This window comes from Chlamydotis macqueenii, chromosome 2, assembly GCF_036417535.1.
Source record: "Chlamydotis macqueenii isolate bChlMac1 chromosome 2, bChlMac1.mat, whole genome shotgun sequence".
In the NCBI taxonomy this organism is placed as follows: domain Eukaryota; kingdom Metazoa; phylum Chordata; class Aves; order Otidiformes; family Otididae; genus Chlamydotis; species Chlamydotis macqueenii.
The window spans coordinates 99659342-99681209 of record NC_141557.1 but is presented as its reverse complement, the minus strand read 5'-3'; the positions used below and the strand labels follow the sequence as shown (position 1 = coordinate 99681209).

General features: G+C 41.9%; 1 protein-coding gene across 5 annotated transcripts in view; it reads left to right on the top strand.

Annotated features, from left to right (window-relative positions):
• Positions 1-21868, top strand: part of CARMIL1 (capping protein regulator and myosin 1 linker 1) — a 194852-nt gene that overhangs the window by 40028 nt on the left and 132956 nt on the right. The window lies entirely within an intron of this gene.

The window sequence follows — 21868 nt, the reverse complement described above, 5'->3', positions numbered from 1 at the left end:
TTTCTGAATTAATTAAGTGCTCTGCTACTGGGCTTGTGGGGTTAGTTGAATTCATGAATTAATAATTTTGTGATTTCTGCAGAGGTGATATGTCGGTTGTCCAGCATTTTTTTTTTTTAATTTTTATTTCTTACAATATTAAATTACTGAATGGATGGTAATTAAAGCACTGTTGTTGGGTAAGTATTGTATAATCACTTTTTTTTGGTGAATTTTTTTTAATTAAATTTTTCCTTCTGGTTCTTTTCCCTTTCTATGGTAGTATTTATTTTAGAGAGGTTTTCGGTGGCTGTTTTGATGAAGATTTGATTTATGTGGTTTAATTCAGTTGGAAAAACTTCAGTGCTAAGGAAAAGCTCTTTTTTTTTTTTTTTTTTTTTTTCCTCCCATCTCTCTTCCTGTTGTTCCTTTTTATGCTCTTGACACTAGCAGCCAGTGTCTGCTTTTTGAAAGCAGCAAGAACAGTGAAACAAGTAGGACTTAGGGCATTTTCAGCCTGGCAGGAGGAAGATGGGGGGTGGCAGGGAGGGACGGGCTGTTGGGACAGCACATTTCCTGTTGCTGTGGCTTTGAGGATATTGCACTGGGGAGGGTGGACATGGGCATGGACATTCTACTCTAGGACCCCGTTTTCATGTTGTTTTCAGAATGGAGAAATAGATACAGGCATAGGATAACAAAGACTAAGTCACTACTGCACATCTACTAGTGCAGGGTCAGGGAAATCCCAGACACAAATACAGGCTGGGAGGAGAATGGATTCAGAGCAGCCCTGAGGAGAAGAACTTGGGTATGCTAGCAGATGAGAAGCTCAACATGAGCCAACAATGCACGCTTGCAGCCCAGAATGCCAACCACATTCTGGGCTGCATCAAAAGGAGCATGGCCAGCAGGTTGAGGGAGGTGGTTCTTCCGCTCTACTCCACTCTGGTGAGACCCCACCTGGAGTACTGTGTCCATCTCTGGAGCCCCCAACATAAGAAGGAGCTGGACCCGTTGGAAAGGGTCTAAAGGAGGGCCACGAAGATGATAAGAGGGCTGGAGCACCTCTCCTATGAGGACAGGCTGAGAGAGTTGGGGCTGTTCAGCCTGGAAAAGAGAAGGCTCTGGGGACACCTTATAGTGGTTTTCCAGTCCCCTTTAGGGACCTACAGGAAAGACAGGGAGAAGCTCTTTAGCAGGGACTGTTCCAATAGGACGAGGGGTAATGATTTTAGAATAGAAGGAGATAGATTCAGAGTAGATGTTAGGAAAAAAATTTTTTACAATTAGGGTGGTGGAACAGGTTGCCCGGAAAGGTGGTGGATGCCCCATCCATGGAAACATCCAAGGCCAGGTTGGATGGGGCTCTGAGCAACCTGATCTGGTTGAAGATGTCCCTGCTCCTTGCAGGGGGGCTGGACTAGATGGCCTTTGAAGGTCCCTTCCAACCCAAACTATTCTGTGACTTTGTGGTTCCATGATCTGAAGACCTGTTTGGTGTAGGTATGTGCTTGCCTGGAATACATAGTACAAAGCTAAAGAAAGAGGGAGCAACTGCAAAGGGCTGTGATGTACAATTATTACAGTTCATTTTGGAAAGTGTACATCTCTTGCGTATTCCTGTACAACCGTCTTAGACTCTAAAAGTGAGTTTACTGTTACACATGCCATATTGTTTAGATCTTTCATTTTCACAACCAAGTGACAAAAGTGCTGCAAGCAACATACCAAATAGGCTTTCAGTTAAGTTCATATCACTGTAAATTTCTTCCATACTTCCAGTTCCTAGCAGATTGCCTGCTGTAAGAATAAGAAGAAATATCTTGCATTCTAATTGCTCAGAGGAAAATCAGCCCTTTTAAGTGCATCTTGGCAGCAGCTTCATTTGCTGGGGATGGCTGTACCTCCTGTAAGGCTGCATATTGAATCTCAGAGTAAATGATGATTGATCTTTGTTTGTTCAAGTTTCGATAGTGTCTCTTTTTACTGCCACTCAGCTGACCTGGGGTGAACTGCCTGACTTTGTATGGATGTATTTTGCAGAGGGATCGTAGTCTGCACTTCTAGATTGAGCCTTTATAACAGACGTCTTACAGGGAGGAGTAAAAACAGGAGGAAGACCTGGAGGATGCAGTGAAATTGAGGATGATCAAGAAGGAAGTTTCTTCTTAAAGAAGAAGGTGGCAGGTAGCAAGAAATGCATAGTTGTCCTGGCTGGGCAGGACTAGGATGGAAATCACCTTGCTTGTCTTCCTGTATTAGAGTTTTGTACATTGAGTGGCAAGCTGGTGGAACCTACGAAGTAACCATGGTGGCAGGTTAAAAATAATCAGGAAATACATTACTAGATACATTGAAATGGTAGTTTATTTAAACAGAAATCATTAATGACATCAGCAATTCTTAAACTTGTTTTGCTGCTTTTGAAGTGCCTTTTTTGAGGCACGAGTCCTCCTTTTTCAGGCTCTGCGTTCAAAGTGTAAGTCTGAAACATTGCATTTCTGCCAAGGGTTGTGGTCTTTTCTTGGGAATGGTGTCATTGGATTGAAGGGTTTTTTTCCGTTGACTTATGGCACGTTTTTCCATATGGCCTAGGTTATCTTTCCTGTTTTTTAAGCAAGCAATAATGTTGAAGCATGACTTAGGGAAGCTGAAAACCAGATGAACTGGCTGAATAGAAAGTTGGACTGGACCTTTTATACAAGGACCCTTATTTCTTTGGTTTTCATGCCTGGTGCCTGTTATTATCAGCAATGGTTAAATGGCCTTTAGTTGACCTGCTTCATTTCTTTGAAGGTTGTTTTTGACTGTTTTCTGTACTGATACAAGAGGAAGTTCCTGAACAAGTTTACATGATTTACATTGTGCTACGTGTCCCTTTTTGTTTCTTTTCCCTAAAGGTCTGACTAAAAGTATGTGACCTCATGGAGTGCAAATAACTTGCAGACCTTGTAAATCAGTGGCAAGTTAAATGTATGCTAATATTTCTTAAATAGATGTGGATATTTCTTTTAGAACTAGACATAGGAAGCTTGAGTGTCTATTGAAGTACATGACTTTTATGCCAGACAGTTGCTTATATAATACAGGATAAAAATTTTATAAGTTATCTGGGTACCATTTCATCAAAGTAGGTTAGCACATGCCGAAATCCAGCTTTTCAAGTAGTACCCGTACTTCAGCATAGTGTTAGGTAGGTGTTCAAGTGACTTCTCAGTCAAGAGCTAAAGAATTTATTTTTTTTTTTCTTAATTTGAAAAGAATCTCTGTGACTGGAGACTTACTTGTGCTGTGTGAATTGTTTGAGATTTATTCTTGATGTCTTATTACCCCACACAAATATTACTTTTTTTTTTTCTGTGCAGTTATTATCCGAACAATTGCCAGTCTTACGTCTTAGTTAATAATCAGTATTTTGGCATTGGGCAAATTGTTCCTGGGCAGCTGGAGAAAAACCATTTGTTCTCGGAAGTGATTGAAGTCATCAGGACTTGTCTGTTTAATTACTTTCGGATGGAGAGGAAAAGTGTGTTGGGTGATCCTGCTGAATTGCTTGACACTAGGAAACATCAAGTACTGCCTGAAGTCTGCTGAAGCCTGTTTCCATCTCCTCTGGGCTTTTCATGGTGATGAAAACCAGTATATAAACAGAGGTTCTGTTTCTCGTTCTGTATCGGAGGATATCAGTGGTGTGAATTTACACAAAGCTGCTTTGTCTCAGTGAAACTGTTTCTGAGGCACAATGTAAACCCAGAGAAAAGAGAGGGAACTTCTAAAGAGATGAACTCCAGAGGACTTTGTCAGTTAGCACTATAGTCTGTCAGAGGTCAGACAGCTCTGGGTGACTTTTGGCAAGCCTAGAAAAGAAACTCTGAAGAAGGAAAGATCTGTTCCAGCCTGGGGTATACTGATGGATGTTTTGTAGTAAAATGATTTCTTTTGGAGTAGATCCACAGGGGCACTGAAGCTGTTCACAAACTTACAGCACCTACAGCGTTCATCCTTATTGCCTTTGTTGGATGTCTGCAACGTTAGACCTGATAGAGCTGTGTTGCACCCTGATTGCCTGTGTGTCACGTAGCTGCTTTGATAGCATGAAGCTTTTCTTGCTTGCTGCACATGCGTCGCCATTGGCTTTGCACCTTTTTTTCCCTGACGTGTTAATATCCTGTTACATAAACAAGCTGTATGAAGACAGAAAGCTGTTCTTTGCTGTCAAACCTTGATGGGAGTTACTGTCTTATGGAGATGTGCACAGCAGGAATGACAGCTTGCCGGAGAAGTGCTGCAGGGCAGGAAAGGTAAGGGTAGCTCCTAATGGCTTTATCCTAGCTGTGACACATGCTGTGCAGCACTGAATCTTGCATCCTTCAGTAGAGCAATTGTTCATGAGGTATGTGGCCGTGTTCACCCAAATATAGTCAACCAAGGATAAAAGCTGTTAACAGCTGTTTAATTATCCACCTCACCTTCAAAACCAGTTGCCTTTAACTCCCAGCAAATTGGTTAAGATCTCTTGCGTAGACATCTGTCCCGTGTGTGTCTTCTCTGGTGGCCAAGCCTTTTGAAGTGTTAAATTGAATTCTGACAAGAAAAGTCATAGATCTTTCTGTTTGAAAATATGTGAGGTATTGGGTATGATTTTAGTATTGTCCAGTTTCTTCTCTGTGCTGCTAGTTTTTCAGCAAACAGAAGACCTGCAATTGTATTTTGAGTATTTCAGTTTGAAGTATCTGTACATGAAAGTACTCTTCCTATATGACAGGAGGGGATCTTGTCTTATCACCTGCTTGTTCAAACTTCTAATTGAAACAATCAGTGTGATAAAATGTGAAGCAACTGACAGTTACAAAAAGAATGCAAAACAGTAAGGAAACAAGATCTGTATCAAGAACTTTCTGAGATAAAACTTTGGATGTTAATTTTGTCTTTGGGGAAAGTTTCTTTTAAGGACTTTATTAAAAAACCTTTTTTTTTTTTTTTTTTTTTTTTTTTTAAGAAATTTAAATGGTATATGCTTGCAGGAAGCCATGCTGTCACACCTCAAATGTATTGCAAAGTGATCTAATCAGGTGAAGGGTTTAGCGATGTTAAAGTTTGTAGGAGCGTGGAGAAAAACCATCAGAGGATAAAATGAGTAATATTTACCATAAGTAATAATTTTCATTTTGCTTCATCAAACAAAGCACTAATTAGATATAATCTAAAAAAGTCATTATTCTCTTTTTGTCATGGTAGCTTTTTGTTTCTTTTAACACCAACTAAGTACTTGAGTTGATTACAATAAAGGAAGAGCAGCTACGGTAATGCTCATCATATCTTAGGACTTATAAACACAGTAGTACTCATGTGACAGAAATCTTACATTTAATCAGTCTGCTTCCTGAAGATTTATTTCACGTAGCCATTTGTAATATGTTTGCCCACTGAAGTATGACAACTTGGAATATACAGTTCCAAAATAAAATTATCACCCTCCACCCCCAATCTTGTTCTGGTTATTCTGTACCTGTTTACTGATTCACAGTTATAGAATTTAATAGGAAAGAAATTATTTCAAACACCTGTCTTGCGAAATCTCAGTGAATGGAGAGGAGAGAGAAGTGGGCTCACCATAAATTGTGTAAAATTAATGACATCTGTAGCCTGTGGATTTAAAGTTTGTAGGTTCAAGACATTCTGATAATGTGAGAGAGATGGAAAAGATAATGTACAAAACAAAAAGGTGAAAAAGCAATTGTTTTGTATTAAAAAACATGAGTAGCGAATACTCTTAACTTTATTCCTAGTTCTTACTGCAGGAAAACTTTACTGATATGGCCAGAGAAAACCGGTGACTGTGTCATCCTAAATAGAAGCAATTTTTCTCTACTGTCTTGTCTTTCTAGAAAGCAAGCAATATTCTTAAAGTTGTCGAGTCATTGCTTTAGTAGAGAAAAGGGAAGATTCAGTGAGACATCCGGTTTTAAAATACGTTAGAAGATGGATGTTTTGAAAAGGGAGAAAAGGATGGGTTCACAGTTTTGAACTTTCTGTAATCCTTTGATTGGGGGTTACTTTGATGTTTGAAGTTGGCAATAGTGTCTCCAGGATGAGCAGACTGGTTTTAAAGAAATTAACTTATGTGACAAGTGCTAATATTGGAGATTGATTCTGTGTTGGATTTATGCATTTGTTGACGTAGTAATTCTGTAAAGTCTTAAACAGAAACACTAACCAACTAAAAGGCTTTTCATCTTTGTTTAAACTCCCGGAGACTTTGAAGTGGCTTTCTCAGTGAGTGGTTACACAGTATGCAAAGGGAAAAGCAGTGTGCTAAGAAAGGAGATATATTTAACGCTAACAGAAGAGTCAAATTAATAAAAAGCAAACTCAAACTACACAGCATTATTAAATTGTCCAAACATAGTCCTGACAGCCCACAACCACAGCCTGGTTTAAAATTCCTTAAGTTCAAAAGATGTTTATGACGAGTATGTTGATGTACAGCAAGCTCAACAGCTCTTCTGTAGCGAGTGATAGATGCTAAAGCCAAGGCCACAGGACTTTATTTGAGATAGAGCTGAATTAACCAAAAAAATATTCCCTCCCTCTTCTGCAGCATAGGACTGCACAGATCCTGTCCTCTTACGTTTTTCAAACTGTGCTATTTTAATTTCTGCATGCATGCTGATATTCAGCTGGTTACAAGTGTCTAATTATTGTGATTATATGCATGCCGACTTCATCACTTTTTTTTTTTTCTAATGGAGCTGGCAGTGCAAGAAGAGCTTGGCTTTTTATCTACTGTATAATTTGCTTGTTTTTGTGCTTAGTGTAACAGCTTGCTGAATGAGTGCCAGAGTGAGACGTAGATCAACAACAAGGGGAGGGCAAGCACACAGGCATGTGTGTCCTGAGCGGTCATTGCATGTATCCAAGAAGACTTATCAAACAGGCGTTGGAAAGCCAAAAAAATGAGACGAAATTCAGGAGTAACTTCTGCTGCTTGTGCAGCCACACTTATTGACACCTGAGTCTTCGTTTTTTCCCCCTGGGAGGTAATTTCTCTGTGGGTGAGTGACATCTGCTACTTGAAGAGGCCCCTGCAGTGGCCAGGTGGCTCAGCTGTGGGTGTTTGGTCACGGGTACTGTGGTTCCCGCCACGGCTCCTCGCGATGTGCAGGAGCTCGTGGTGGGGACATCCATTACTAGAGCTCACGTCACGCCTCAGCAGCCCTCACTGCTTCCAGGGCCTGCAGTTAGGCAGCAGCCCCCACACCTCCACAGCCTCACTGCCCATCGCTGCCTGTACACCTGATGTGAGTTTTGAATTTACTTCCTTGGGTAGCTGCACGTGGTTTAAGGTTTACATGCAGTAATTTACTGGAGGCCATCGCCATGTTCATTTTAACAGCTTGCTTTTCCCACAGATATCGGATGACAGGTAAGCACCAGATGCCAAAGGCTGTGATTTTGGTTCCTAGCCCCACAGACAACTTGTGACTTGTCGGCGTTGATAGATGAGGCCATAGTAGAAGCAACTCGAGTGTTAATCCCAGCCAGTGCCTCAAGTAGGTGTGAAGGCTCTCCATGGCCATGCTTCCTGCTGCCGCCCGTGCTCCTGCTTCAGGGAGCCTCCATGATGCTTCCCCACTGATGGGACTCTTCATCCATCTTCCCCTGCTTCACATAGGCCAAGGCTGCGGGCTGATGCAGTGAGATCTGGGTTATTTCAAGACTGGGCCAAGCTGTTTCCAGGCTGAATTGTGACGGGGAAGAATCCTGTGTGGATCAACTTGCTCCTTGAGAGGCCAGCTTAGTCACCTGGCCTGGGATGTGTGGCAGGTCAGGAGGCAACTTCTATGACCTGTGCTAAATGCTTTTGTACACTGCTTGGGTGGATCAGTACTGGACCACACTCTAAAACAGCCTGCCAAGGGCTGTTACAGTCAAGTGACAGTAGAGCATGTTACGAAAATGGCACATTTCGCTTGTTCTTTTGGCATGTCCCTTGGCAGAGTAGATGGAGCTGTGCTAGGAGCTTTCTTTCTCTCACCAAGGTAAAATTAAGATTTCAAACCTGTGCAGCAGGACCTCCTGAATTCTGCTTTTCCACTTGACCTTTTTGTGGATTTTGAGTTGAAAAGTTTGTGATGTTTGTGGTTGTTCTTAAAGCAGTGGCTTGGTTTTATTTGCGATCTGATTTTGTAGCTTTTAGAGTGAACTTTAATAGCAGATCCAAGTTATTCTTTGCAGGCCTGAGGTCTGTGCTCAGGTGGTTTTGGAGAATAAAATGAGCTCGATATCACTCTGGTATTAACATCAGGATGTGGAACTTACAAAAAACCATTGGATGTTACGAGACTTAACAGTAAAATGGTGAAAGGTGGGTTAACATCCCTTCGCAATTCTACCTGAAGTGAGGTCATGGAAGTTTTCAGTTAACTCTAACAGGTCACAGAATTGCAGTAGGAACTGCTGGCTTGTGATAATATTGTGGTTTATTCATACTTTGTTCTTTTAGAAATTCTAGCACTGCAACAGGAAATTAATGTTTTCTTATCTGAAATTGGAAAAAAACCCAATACTTTGGGAAGTATTCTTAAAATGAGTATTCTGAAATACTCTTTTGGAGAGGAGGTCATTGAAAAGTTAAATTTCAATAATTTTTTTGCTTAATTAATAGTTTAAGGTATTAGAGCTAAGGCACATATCTACTCTTGTGGATAAAGAGATAGAGGGCAAAACAAATGACATAGAAATGTCATTATGATTTCAGTTTAAAATGCCTATATGCCTCTAAGTGTTTCACATGAAACTCATGACAGTGTTTTTGTGTGGGTTTTTGTTTTGTTTTGTTTGTTTTGTGTTTTTTTTCTTTTTTTTTTTTTTCCTTTCTTGGTAAAGTGTTCATTTGAAGTATTGTTAAACATCAGTATCTTTCTCCCTCTCTCTCTCCCTCTCTCTCCCTCTCTCTCCCTCTCTCTCCCTCTCTCTCCCTCTCTCTCCCTCTCCCCCCCCCCCCCTCTCTCCTGTCCCCCCTCCTTTTTTTTTTGTGTTTTCATCTGCCATATGCTGCATGTCTTCTTGCAAGATCACTGGGGAAGGATTTATACCTAAATATACTTTTTCTCAGTTTTAGCACGATGTGGCTCTGATCGTGGTTGGGACTTGAATGTTTTTCAGGACAAAAATGTTAAGGCATATGATGCCATTGTGAAATGGACCCTTTATGAATATGGGAGGTGCTTTAAGCCTTCAGCAGAATCGACATTTCTCCAAAATGTCCTGATATTTCAGTTGAATAAGATAACAACCAAAACCAGGGAATATTAAGTAATATGGATATAAAACAAGTGTTTCTACTTTGTAATCAGATTTCACACATATTGTATATTCTCATGTTCTGCTATGAGTTGTACATCCCCTGAATAAGGATTTCAAGGTAGACAGATACATGTTTGGACTTCATTTAAAAGTCTAAAATAGGGAAAACAAAATTTTAAGAAATATAATAAACACTTCCAAGCTATATTTAAAACTTTTTTTTTTCTATACCAATAAAAGCAGTTCCTCCCATTATGTATGGTCTCTAAGTCTCTCTCCCATGTGTTAACACTGGCATGTCGAAGGAGCTGTGTCTGCAGGAAGCATCTGGTTTAATGGAGACTGCCCCTGTGTGTTTGTGATGTGCTGTGTTTTGGTTTCGAGTAGGACCTGTGGCCGCTGTGGGGGTCCCTGAAAGCAGGTGAGCAGGAACCATAAACTGAGGCAGCAGTCAAAATTGCTGCATGGAATTGGAGCAGAGCCTGCATGCTGCCTGGTATTTCCTGCGTAAATAAGAGTAAGCAGGACATTTGACTGAACTCTGTTCTGTCCTGGTCTGAAAACCTCACGATTTTTCAATATGATCTGTTCTGCTGTTATTTTTAATTATAATGAGGTCTAGAAATCCCCAAGCAATTATCCACAGTGTTCATTGTAATGGGTAGAAATTCTTGGGCAAACCTAGACCACACTGGCTTGGCTACTAGAAGCTGGATAGTACAGAAAGGAGGAGGTGATAGCAGCAAATAGCGGCTTCATAATACCATGGCTGGGCTGCTTCCTGAGCTAGTTCGGGTTTTGTTTGTATGCTGCGGTTCATGCCATCTAGATGTAACTACGTATTGCCCAAGGCGCTGTCCCTTTCAAAAGCTTTAATAGAGGCAAAGTAATGAAAGATTATGAGGAGGAGATACTCTGAAGTAAGAGGACTTACATGGGTTTACTGGCAAGGTCCTGAACATACTGAGGTATCATATGTCTCCATCAGGGTCCTGACTATAGCTTGTTCCCTAATCATTCGCATTCAGTATATTAAGGATGTGGAGGTAAATAAAGCGATGAGGGATGTGGAACGTAGTTTGGGGAATGACAAGCAAGTTTCCTTTGCCCTCTTGTTTTTTGGGGTGTGCTGCAAATTACAGACTGTGGAAAGGAGAGCTCTCTCTGTGAGATCCCAAATGCAGCCAAAAGTGGTTTAAAGCCTAGACTACAGTTATTACAGCAGGATGGAGGGAATTGCAGTATATACCTAGCCTTACAACTAATTTTGTAATATTTCTGTGCATGCAGAAGCACTTATATCTGGCAGTTGTGTGCTGCCTGAGAATGCACAGTAACCTTTCTTTAGTGGGACTAATAAGAAATAGAAATACACTTGCACTTACTAAATGAGCATGATTTTCCCCTTCTTAATCATTTTTCTTTTTTACTTACTCTATTACTGAATGTGAACTATTTTGGATTTGTAGGTGTTCATTTCATGATGTTTCCTGACTTTTTTTTTCCTGCAGCAGAGGAATCTAGAAGTGTAGTGCCTTTTTGTTTTAAATATTAGTAATGAATGAATAAATAAAAAAAAAAATAGCATTTTTTTTTTAAAGTACACATTATTTCAGTGTAGAATTCTGGGCTTAGTATTTATATAAAGTAAACAATAACTTCCAACTTGGGAATGTTATTGTTCACATTACTGCAACTTACTGGAAGAAATAAAATCATATTTACTCATTTTAAGGATATTTTGATTAATCTTTCTAAGTTGAGCAACTGTTGTGGGGTTTCTTGTTGTTGTTGCTTATCTTCTATTACTGCTCACATCTCAACTTGGCAGCTGATTCTGTGTCCCTTACATACCATGCTGTTCTGGATCCGTTGCTTGTGGGTGGGTGGTTTTTGCTAGCCATTTTTTCACAGCTCGTATTAAATCTTTTTTTTCAATCATTACATCTGTCTTGCTCCATCTTCCCAATGAAATGCATTAGTGGGAACACTCTTGTGTAACTGAGTTAGTATGTAGAAGTTTGCTTTTTGTATGTACCTGACATCAATTCTGTAGATTTAGGAGGTGGTTTGTGAGTACTAAATGCTCTGCTGGACCTACCTGCATCAAGCTGAGGCTAGCTACACCTACAACCCTGCAGAGCCTCAGGTGTATAGAAGGATTGCACAAGAATTTAAAAGCCTTCATTCCACTGGACTTCCTCTGGCTAGTTGTACAGAGGACAGCCAGATAGTAATAGGAAAGGACGGTCTGTAGAGCATAATAACCGTAGGCAAGTAAGTAGAATTTAAGTCTCTGAGTCTGGGTTTTGTCTTGCAAGAAAATTCAGGCCTTATAATGTCATTATTAAAATCAGCTCTTACTAATTCTTATTAAACCTTACCTTTTCTCAGTGAAGTCTGCGGTTGTTGCATTTCAGCTGTGTAACATATTAACTGGACCATTGCTACATACCCTTTTTGCTCCACCACTTTGAGGTGTGCCGGATGTTGCTGTCCTGAACCCATTCCCAGAACTTGTTCCTGCAGATTCTCGGTGCCTTGGAGACTGGCTCAGAGCAAGGAGGCATAATATGGTTTAAAACAAACAAAGCAACTCTCCTTCCCCTCCCAAAAAGTGGAGCTCATCTGGTATTGTCACAGTGTGCAACTGCAATCCTGAAGTCTTCTGGCAAGCTTTACTGTATGACTGCCTGTTTGAATAAGATCTTGTGGAAGAGGAAAGAGGACCCTGTATCAAAATCTGGTAAAATATTAATGAATGTAAGAAACCCTTGCAAGAGAGAACTGGTTCATTGAGTCCAGTTCCTGCTGTTACAGGCACACCGCATCATATAACAGTTCTTATATATTAACCAACCTCTGCCTTTAGCGTTCTTGCTTCTGCTGCACCCATCTGATGTCTTGCTTTCCTGGTGGTGAGGAACCTTGCAATTTCTGACAGAGGCGTTGTCACAAGTTTAGCCATGCTTGGTTTTTGTGCCACTTAAAGTCATTGTAAATTTAAGTAGTTTTTGTCTCTTTCAAGATTTACTGAATCAATAAGAGGGATGCTCACAGTCCTCTTGGAATGAAATACGCTGAGCTCTTTCTGTTATCCTGTCACAGGAGTAGTTGTCTCTCACCTCGACCATTTATTGGCGATGCCTTTAGACTTAATGCTGAGGATTTTTGTCTCAATGTCCTAGGTGAAATGTGGACTTGTAAAGTAGTCTGGTCTTCCTACAACATTGATTTTGTCCCTTGTAGCAAGTTTCCTACCCACCTTAAAGTTCTTAATTCCCACCTCCAGTGTCATAAGCAACACCGGTGCATGCTGTAGGGTACGCAGCTGTGTTAAAGCTAACATAATTCCTTCATCTAGAAAATGAGCTGCTGTGTTGAGAAAGAATGTCTTGTTGTTCTGATGTGTTTTTCTTTTTGGTGCTGGCAAACTGATGTTGTGTTTTATTCTGTTTTCCTTTAGCCTCTATCTTTAATTATGCCTCCTTTTACAGTGTGTTCCAGTGCCATATGTTTCTACTGAGGTGATTTTTATGAGCAGTAGTTGCCTGGATAACTTGGATAACTTGTTTTTGTTTGCCACTTCCTCTGCCTGTTTGGCAGAGTTACTGCCAAGTTACTGTGTTTGTTGAATGTTTTCAGATCATGTACCACCCTATACTTAACAGTTTTATTGAAGTCCTTGCACCTAGCCCTGCAATTTGATTTGCCAGTTCTTTAGGAATCCACAGACGGCTATTATTGAGGTTTTTCTGGTTTCTAGTGGATTAAGCTCTTTGAGTTCCGCTGCTGTTTTCATGCTCTCTGCCTCATAGGCATTTTGAAGTTTCCCAGGTTGTAAGATAAGAAATTAAATTCCATTTGGAGACAGTTGAAAGTCGCCTGTAGGGCATATTGGTGTCGGATGCTCTGCACAAGTGTTGTGGGATGTCTAAGTGAAATTTTCATTTCATTGTTTAAAAGTAAGGATAGTCATGCCATGGAAAAGTCTAAAATCGTGTCTTGATTTCTTTTTTTCGCCCCAATGTAGTGTTTCTCCTGCTCTTCCTCTACACCGCTCTGTGTGCCTGTTCATGCTGAGCGGGAGCGGCAGTAATTCCTCTTCCCAGTGCTTGCCCCATCATTCAGTGATGTACTGTCTGACAGGCAGCCCTTCCAGGCACCTTGTCCTTTTGCCCAGGAGGAGGGCTGTGCTTCTGCTCTTGTTGCGCTGAACTCTGTCAATTAAAAAAGGAAGCAATTTCTCTGCTACCTCTCAGGATTTTACAAGGATAAAAGAGGCAGAAACACATGGATGGTTAGTTAAATGTGGTATTTCCCAACTGAGGATAGACCCCAAAAGATGCTTTCTGAATGTGCGTAGTAAAGCTTGGAGTGTGTTAGATGTGAATGATGGAAAGAGCCAGACTGACTCACTTTGGTAAGTTTAAGTGGTTTGTGCAGTTTCCAGTTCATGGTGTGTTAAAGTCGATTCAGATTCATAAACAGCATTTCCCCAGCTAGTGAAGTGAGTGAACCCAGCTTAACTTTGCTTTCACTAGTGAACTGTAGAGCAGACAAGAACAGGTAGGAAGGTAAAGCCACCACAAAAGTATATTTGAGGAAGGGTTGTGATTTGGTGTGGTGGTTCTTTCATTGCCAACTTCTCTTAAAATAAAAACATTTGAAAAAAATGGAAGCTCAGCAGATGGCCACATAATCTGTTGTTGAGAGTGTAAAGAGGGAGGCTGAGGGGACTTCTGGAAGAACTTTGACACACCCTGACCTGCTCTTGCCTTCGCCTCCATCTGCTGTACCCAGACCCTAGAGAGCAGATAGAAACCCCATTAAATTCAGGTGGCTGTTCACAGAAGGAGGCTGGAGGGCTTTTGAGCAAGTATGCTTTTTGAAGCTCATGAAGCACCAACTCTTTAGTAATGTTTTTTTCCCTCTTCCTTTTCCCTCTTGAATTCCTCTGGGGGCTAGGACTGAATCTAAAAAACTTCACAATTTTAGAACTCGAGATTTTCAAGTGTGGTGTTTTAAAATGAGCAAAAGTGAGGAGGCAAGGGCTGTTGTTCTGAACAGGAGAATTTAGGGAGCGGGGATAATGCTATTGCCTAAACAACTGCCTGCCCAAGACCATTCTGTTTGGATTGCTGTTGAAGAGGCTTTTTTGGCTCTTAATGTTTTTTGTCATTGCCAAGCCAACTTCTTGTAGCCTTTCACAGAGCAGAAAAGGAAAGCCTTGCTCACATTTTGAGGAGTATTTGAAACCCACCGTTGCCTCAAGCTTTAGCTTCCTGTGCTGTGTGGTAGAGTGTCTGATAATGAAAGATGAAAGCCTTCTATTTTTGTCTTGTGAATGTAGCTCATGTTTCATGGGCCAGATTGGTTGATTTTTTTGTGTTCCTTTTCTGTGCTGCCTTTATGTTGGGGAAGGAAGGAATAGCGACTTCACTGAGATGCTAAATTTAGAGTGATTAGAAAAAGTGAGGATGTATCTGGGTGTGTATCCAGCTTTTCAGACTCAAGACACTGGAAGAGGTTGATATGTGACCAAGCATGTCAAGTTGAAAGGACAGTGCCTGGGCACCAGAAACCCCCTTGCCCTTCACCACAGTGAATATCACAAGTGGCAAATCCGTGCACCCTGTAGCACATACAGGCAATCTTTCTCTCTCTGTCATTTGAAGTATATACTACAGAGTTAGCTGTCAGTGGTGTGTTCTGATCCAGCTTAACGTACACATTTAAAAAAACTATGATTGTTTCTGGGTATGATTTTTCATTATCTGTTTGTAGTACAGTAAAGAGCTTGATATAATAATTTTCTGCCTTAGGTATATTGAGGAAACTTGCTTATCTGAACTGTAGTTATCCAGCTGCTTTTACTGTATGAGTATAAAGCACAATACTGTTTGTATTTTCTTTCTCTAACCTAGCTGTAGAATTAAGATTTTTTTTCATTATAGTTGTGCATATTGGGTCGTTTTCCCATCTCACTTCGCTCTCAGATGTTTATACTTCCGTATTCTTTTTTAGGATGATGGATACCTTCATTAAAAACGTGTCTGCACAAGTATTGCAGAATGAAATACCATGTCTATTCACAGTATGTTCCTGCTGTAGGAATTCTTCTGCGGAGACAGAAGCCTGCATACTTGTGCATATGAGGTGCTCCAGAGCACATGCAACCCATGTTCCACAGGAGGCTGTAGTCCAGGATGCAGTTCTATCTGCAAACCCCAGCCAAGAAGTTCTGTAGCTCAGCCTTTCTCTTTCTCCCTCACCGGCTCACTGCTGTCCCTTTCCAACCTGCCAGTGTAACTCCTCAGCAAGTGTGATCCACGGGGAGAAAATAACTGCCTATGCTGTTCTGGCAGAACTCGGGTTAGGTGAATGCTACTGGATTTCACCTCCTTCACTGACACACCTGGATGGCACTGCACATTGAGGACAGCGAAGATCTGCAAAATAATGCCCCGTTCATTGTGAACTGGCTAGCATTGTTAGCATATTTACAAAAGGTCCTACTTTTTGTGATGGCATTATCTAAACTATACAGTCTTGTGGAGTCAGGTGTCAAGTGTTTTTGGGTTTTTTGGCTTTTTTTTTTTTTTTTTTTTTTTTTTTTAAAATCTCCTTTATGGTCCTGATAGGAGGCAGCAGTTTCCAGGTAGATCTGCTGGGTTGCAGGTGTGTGTGAGAGAAGTTCAGCTTGCCTATGCTTTCGCACAGTGTTAGTAGCTCCTTGTTAGGCTCTGCATATGAGGTCCAGAAAGAAGCATTCAGCGGCTTCGGCAGCCTTTTCTGTTGAGAGATGTGTTCTTCTGTGGAAAAAAATGTCTCTCACATGAAAGCACCTGGGGAAGGCTTTATTCAGCTTCCGAGGTGTACCTTATTTTGTAGGAATTAAGAGCTGCACTAGGGCACACACAGTCGTCAGAGGATTCCTCGCTTTGGGTAAGTGAGAAGATCCGAGGTGATTTTTTTTACTTTTTGTATGACCGGCTCTCAGCCTATGAAAATGAGAATAGAGTATGTGTGACGAATAGTGATGCTTTGTGCGAGAGCTATCTTTATGTTTGTCCTGCAGTATGAGCTCAGTGCTCGTTTTTACCTGGTGATGAAAATATAAAGATTTTTACATTTTGCTATTTTATACTTATAAGATAGCATAAAGGGCATCTGACAGAGTATCCTTTTAATCCTGCTTGTTATAATTCAAGGTACTGTATTCAGAAGATGTACAAAAGTACGTTTTAATCTAAATCAAAATGACAGAAAGGAGTGTATGTTGGAGAGTTGCATTTGGAGTGTACTTGAAATGAGTTACTGCTTTGTTCTCTGAGTGCTTTGAGACAGAACAGGCTGATGCTGTTATATGAGACCTTTGTATGCTGGTTCCCTGCCTCTCCCCAGTGCTTTAGGAAGCTCATGTACCCTGATATGATACACGCTTGAGCTGACATCTTGGTAAGCAAAAGAGGTTGCATTGAAGTCATTGATGGGAGCCAGAGAGGGAGCATCAGGAGTGCACCATGGCTTGCATGGAGGACACAAATAAGGAGGCTGTATGTCCTGCTCTGCCATGGCTGCGTTCTTGAGTAACTGTGTGTGCATGAGTGTGCACACATGCATGTTCATGAGTAATTGTCTCCGTGAAAGGAATTGCAGAAAGCTGACTAGATGTCTGACTAAGCAGTTACTGAATCTGGTTAAGCTATTGTAGGTGGATCATTCACAAAAATAATTGTTTTCACAGAGTCGGTTATGACTACCCTGCTTGTTTAGCATGGTAGAGGGACTTGTTTTGCAGTACATTGCAGGCTGATTTTGTTCAGCTTCGTACCTGCAGCAGTTACTTTTGCATATGTGCAATTTTTTTTAGCATTGCTAGAACTAGATATTTTTCCTCTTAAATGAAATATATCCACAATTAAAAAAAAAATCCTCAGTGACCCAGGTTCCTGGTGGCTATGGGATCGCTGGAGGATAGCCAGTGGGGCTTGCTGACTGAAAATAAGAGTTCGAAAGTGGCAGCCTGGAAGTCTAGAAATGGGAAATACTGGTACTTGGCTACATGCAGCCAGAACCACTTTGTGAGCAGAGTCTGAGTAACATGAAACAGCTGGTGACATGTCTCTATTTGAGAGATGGTTTTGTTTTGCATTCCACAGCCACGCTCCATGAGTTACAGAGCAAACTTCAATTAATATTTGCATTTTCTTTGGTAGGTGACTGGGTTTGCATGGCAAGCTTTTGGTAGCGGGGGTCGCTTCTGTGAGAAGCTGCTAGAAGTTTCCCCTGTGTCCGACAGAGCCAATGCCAGCAGGCTCCAAGAGGGACCCACCGCTGGCCAAGGCTGAGCCCGTCAGCAATGGTGGTAGCACCTCTGTGATAACATATTGAAGAAGGAGGAGGGAAAAAAAAAACTCTTCACAATTGCAGCTAAAGAGAAGAGTGGAGTGTATCTGAGAGAGTATATGTGTGGTGTCTGCAGACACCAAGGTGAGTGAAGAAGGAGGGGGAGGAGCTGCTGCAGATGCCAAAGCAGAGATTCCCCTGCAGCCTGTGGTGCAGCCAATGGGGCAGCCCATGGTGAGACAGGCTGTCCCCCTGCAGCCCATGGAGGCCGACAGAGGAGCAGAGATCCACCTGCAACCCGTGGAGGACCCCACGCTGGGGCAGGTGGATACCCAAAGGAGGCTGTGACCCTGTGGGAAGCCCATGCTGGAGCAGGCTCCTGGCAGGACCTGTGGAGAAAGGAGCCTATGCTGGAGGCAGGTTTGTTGGTGGGACTTGTGACCCTGCAGAGGATCCATGCTGGAGCAGTCTGTTCCTGAAGGATTGCACCTCGTGGAGAGGGACCCGCTCCGAAGCAGTTCATGAAGAACGGCAGCCCACAGGAAGGACTCGCACCGGAGCAGTTTCTGGAGGACTGTCCCCTGTGGGAGGGATCCCATGCTGGGGCAGGGGAAGGGTGTGAGGAGGCCTCCACTGAGGAGACTGGAGCGACAGAGACAGCGTGTGATGAACTGACTGCAACCCCCATTTCCCATCCCCCTGCGCTGCTGGTGGGGAAGGAGGTAGAGGAATTTGGGAGTAAAGTTAAGCCTGTGGTGAGCGAAAGGTGTTTTAATATTTAGTTTTTATTTCTCATTATCCTACTCTGATTTGGTTGATAATAAATTAAACTAATTTCCCCAAGTCGAGTCTGTTCTACCTGTGACGATAATCGGTGAGTGATCTCTCCCTGTCTCTCCCTGTCCTTATCTCGACCCACGAACCTTTCGTTGTATTTTCTCTCCCCTGTCCAGCTGAGGAGGGGGAGTGATAGAGAGCGGCTTTGGTGGGCACCTGGCGTCCAGCCAGGGTGACCCCACTAGAGTGGCCTTTTAAAAATGTTGCTCAGGATAATTTGTGCTCTTCCGTTTTTCCTTTCTTCCTTCCCTCTTGCAGTATGGGGTGCAGTTATTTCTCTGCAGTCTTCCTGTTTTCTGTCGGCTTTCTTCCTGTTCTCCTGCTTGCTGCTTGGGGCCGTGGGGAAGGGAATTCAGCCTCTCCGCCTGTATGCTGTGTTGGTAACTTCATCGTCTTTCAGAGCAGAGCAAGGAAGGGAAATACTGGTATCCATAATAGTATGTGTAAACTCAGAAGTCAGCAAGGTCCCATGCTGCATCAGTGCGACATTTCCAGTGTTAAAAGGGATTTCCTGGAGGCGAGAAGAGTCCTGTTGGAGTTGGGTTCAGAAGCAAAAAGGGCTGTGTAAAATCACAGGCAAGTTCTTCGCAGTCAATACCTGTTTGTTAATGGTTCCACCCTTATGCCAAGTTAGATTTGTGGAGAGAGAAATGACTATAGGACTCAACCGGGAATTACTTTAGGTGGAAATACCCACAATCATTAATGAATTTCAGCATAGTATGTCTCTATTAAAGAAAACATCTTCCTTTTTTTTTTTTTTCGTAAGAGGCAATAAAAATGAGCAGCAGTACTTCAAATATTGAATAAAGAGTCTAAACAGAGGCAAACCCCATGTCCAGCAGTAAATTACTACTTGAGGGTTTTTTTTTTGTTTTGTTTCATTTGTTTGTTTTAGTAACGCCCCTGATGGTCTTTGGTATTGCAAATCTCCATTGGTGTTTAAAAGTTTTCCCATAAAACTGAGAGAGAAATTATGACAGTTCAGCAAAAATGAGGGCATGAAAAAAATTGAAATGTGTATTTAATGTAAGACCGTTGGAAGCACATCCAGATGGAGAGATGGTGCTGCCTGGGATACTGGTACTACCTTTGTAGGAAAGATGTTTCGTTCCTGCCCTATTGAGGAGTGACGCTTTCTAAAAGTCTTCAAGCTTTTGAGATAAGTTTTTTTTGCATTCCGTAATGCACAGTGGCAAAAAAACTGAAACATTCTGATGGTAACTTTTTATACTTCATAGAGGCGCTTTATTTAATATCCTTGCTTAGCAAATGTAATTGTTGCTGATGGAAAATGGAAAGTTAATACTTACATGACCCAAGGCAAACAACTTTGAAACAAGCCTGTTCCTGAAGTATTCAGTTTTAGCAGATACCTCATTTCAGACAAAACTTCAAATATCCGTGACTCATGGCCACCAACTACAACAACCTTTTGTTGTTCATAAGGGTACAAAACAATTTCTTTTATGTTTTGAGCACTGAGTCATGGCTAAAAAGCATGTCAGTAGTGCTCTAAAGGTAAATTGGATACGGTGATTCTGTGAGCAACATCTGGAGTTCATGCACCATTAGTTATTTGTGGGGATGGACTTTGGTTTGCCAATGGTTGGAGCCATTGTGGATTTAGTAATAGTAAATGACCAAGTGGTTCATGAAGTTTATTCTGCTGCTGTCTTTTACCTCCTCTGGAGTCACTGGTGACAAAGAACGATGAATATCCAGTGTGGTGCTGGCTAGGAACAGATAAAGGCTGTTGATCGTTATGATTTAATTAAAGATGAGGCATGGGGTTGTGCAATGAGCTGATAAGACCTGGCCTGATTCAGCACGCTCTCCCATTGCGTGTGTACCAGGATTTGCAAAACATGCAGACTGCTGTTGCTTCCCCTTGAGTCCTCAGCCGGGTCAACAACGCTCTCACGTATGGTCTTATGGGGTGTCCAGCCTCTCCATCAGACTGATGCCACCAGTTAGTGTCTCTGGTTTCTCAGTTCTTGTGAGTTAGTGGTTTCTCACTTTTTGTCGCATTTAAAGTAAAACGGAAGTGCCTTCACTGCGAGCTACTCTAAGAACAGCTCAGCTTTATGAAATTTCAGATGTTTTTAAAAATAAAAAGACCGATTTCCCCGGCAGTAAGGAAGAGGATGGTTGTGTTTACTCTAGTGTGGTAGCTGTGGTTGTGAGAGGGGAGCGTTGTTCTCACCTCCTCTCCCAGGCGGAACAATTCTGCCTGTGCGTAGTTGGCAGCAGCAGTCATTGATTTGAGCCACCTTGCCCGTCTGCAGGTCTGAAGTTGTTTCTTCCTGTGTCGGAGTGAGTTTTATGCTCTGGGATAGGTATTCTGGCTGCACACGTGTGGCTGCCTCTCTGTGCTACTCTCCGGAACGGAGGTGAGTGGGGCATTTCACCTTCCCAAGCCTCCACACATGGGATTTCTCTGGTTTTGGTAACATCCAGATGGAAAGGTGTGGGGATTTGCACAGCTTGTTCCAAGTCAGGGGTGAAAGGGTGTAGCTGATAACTGGCATGTTTTTGTATCTTCTCCCTCAGTGACAGCTCTTCTTTGCTCAGGGCAGCAGGCATCAAACAAGCAAAAGGATGGAAATTACCCGGCCTCTGGAGTGCAGGTATTTCACTGTTCATGGGGAAGCTGGGCAAATGACTTAAGCTCCCCCGGTGTCCTCTTCCTCAGAGGCATAGATTTGATATTGTGAAGGGTGTGGGCTGCAGCTGACTTCCCCAGTGACTCTGCTTGTCTGCTGACAGTGTTGTAGATGGAAGATAAATTGCTCATCATTGCAGTGTGACAGCTGCCTAGAGAGCAGACTAGGATTAATTCCTGAAGTTCTTAACTATTTCATTTACCTCTGTGGATGTTCACTGCTGAACTTCTAACTCCTTTACAGCAATGAATAGTAATATAATTATCTGTCTTGTTCATTTCATGTACATTTAGCATCCTGGATAACACAGCTAGTATATTGTTATTTATCTCTCTCAGGAAAAAATCTAGATTGTTAAAATAAGCTGGTAATGCAGTCTTACTGTATTGGGTAGAGGCTATTGCCTTGCAGAATGGCTTATCTCATTAACCAGCCATGAAAACCTTGCCGTTTTCCATCTTTGCTCTTCATCAGGTATATTACCATTCATATTATGTATCTACAGTGTGTTCAGGGCAATAGTGGCAAGGGTATTTGGGTGTTTCTGGTGTATTGACACAAGGCTGCTCTCTGATGATTGCAGACTCAGGAGTTGGGTCTTTTAGTGCATGTGTTGATGAACAGCTGCTTTGTAATTAAGTAAGAAAATGCCCTATTCATTCGGCAGGGAGGTTTGCTTACCTTGTGTTGTGCCATTCAGTTACCTATTGAGGTGTCACCCT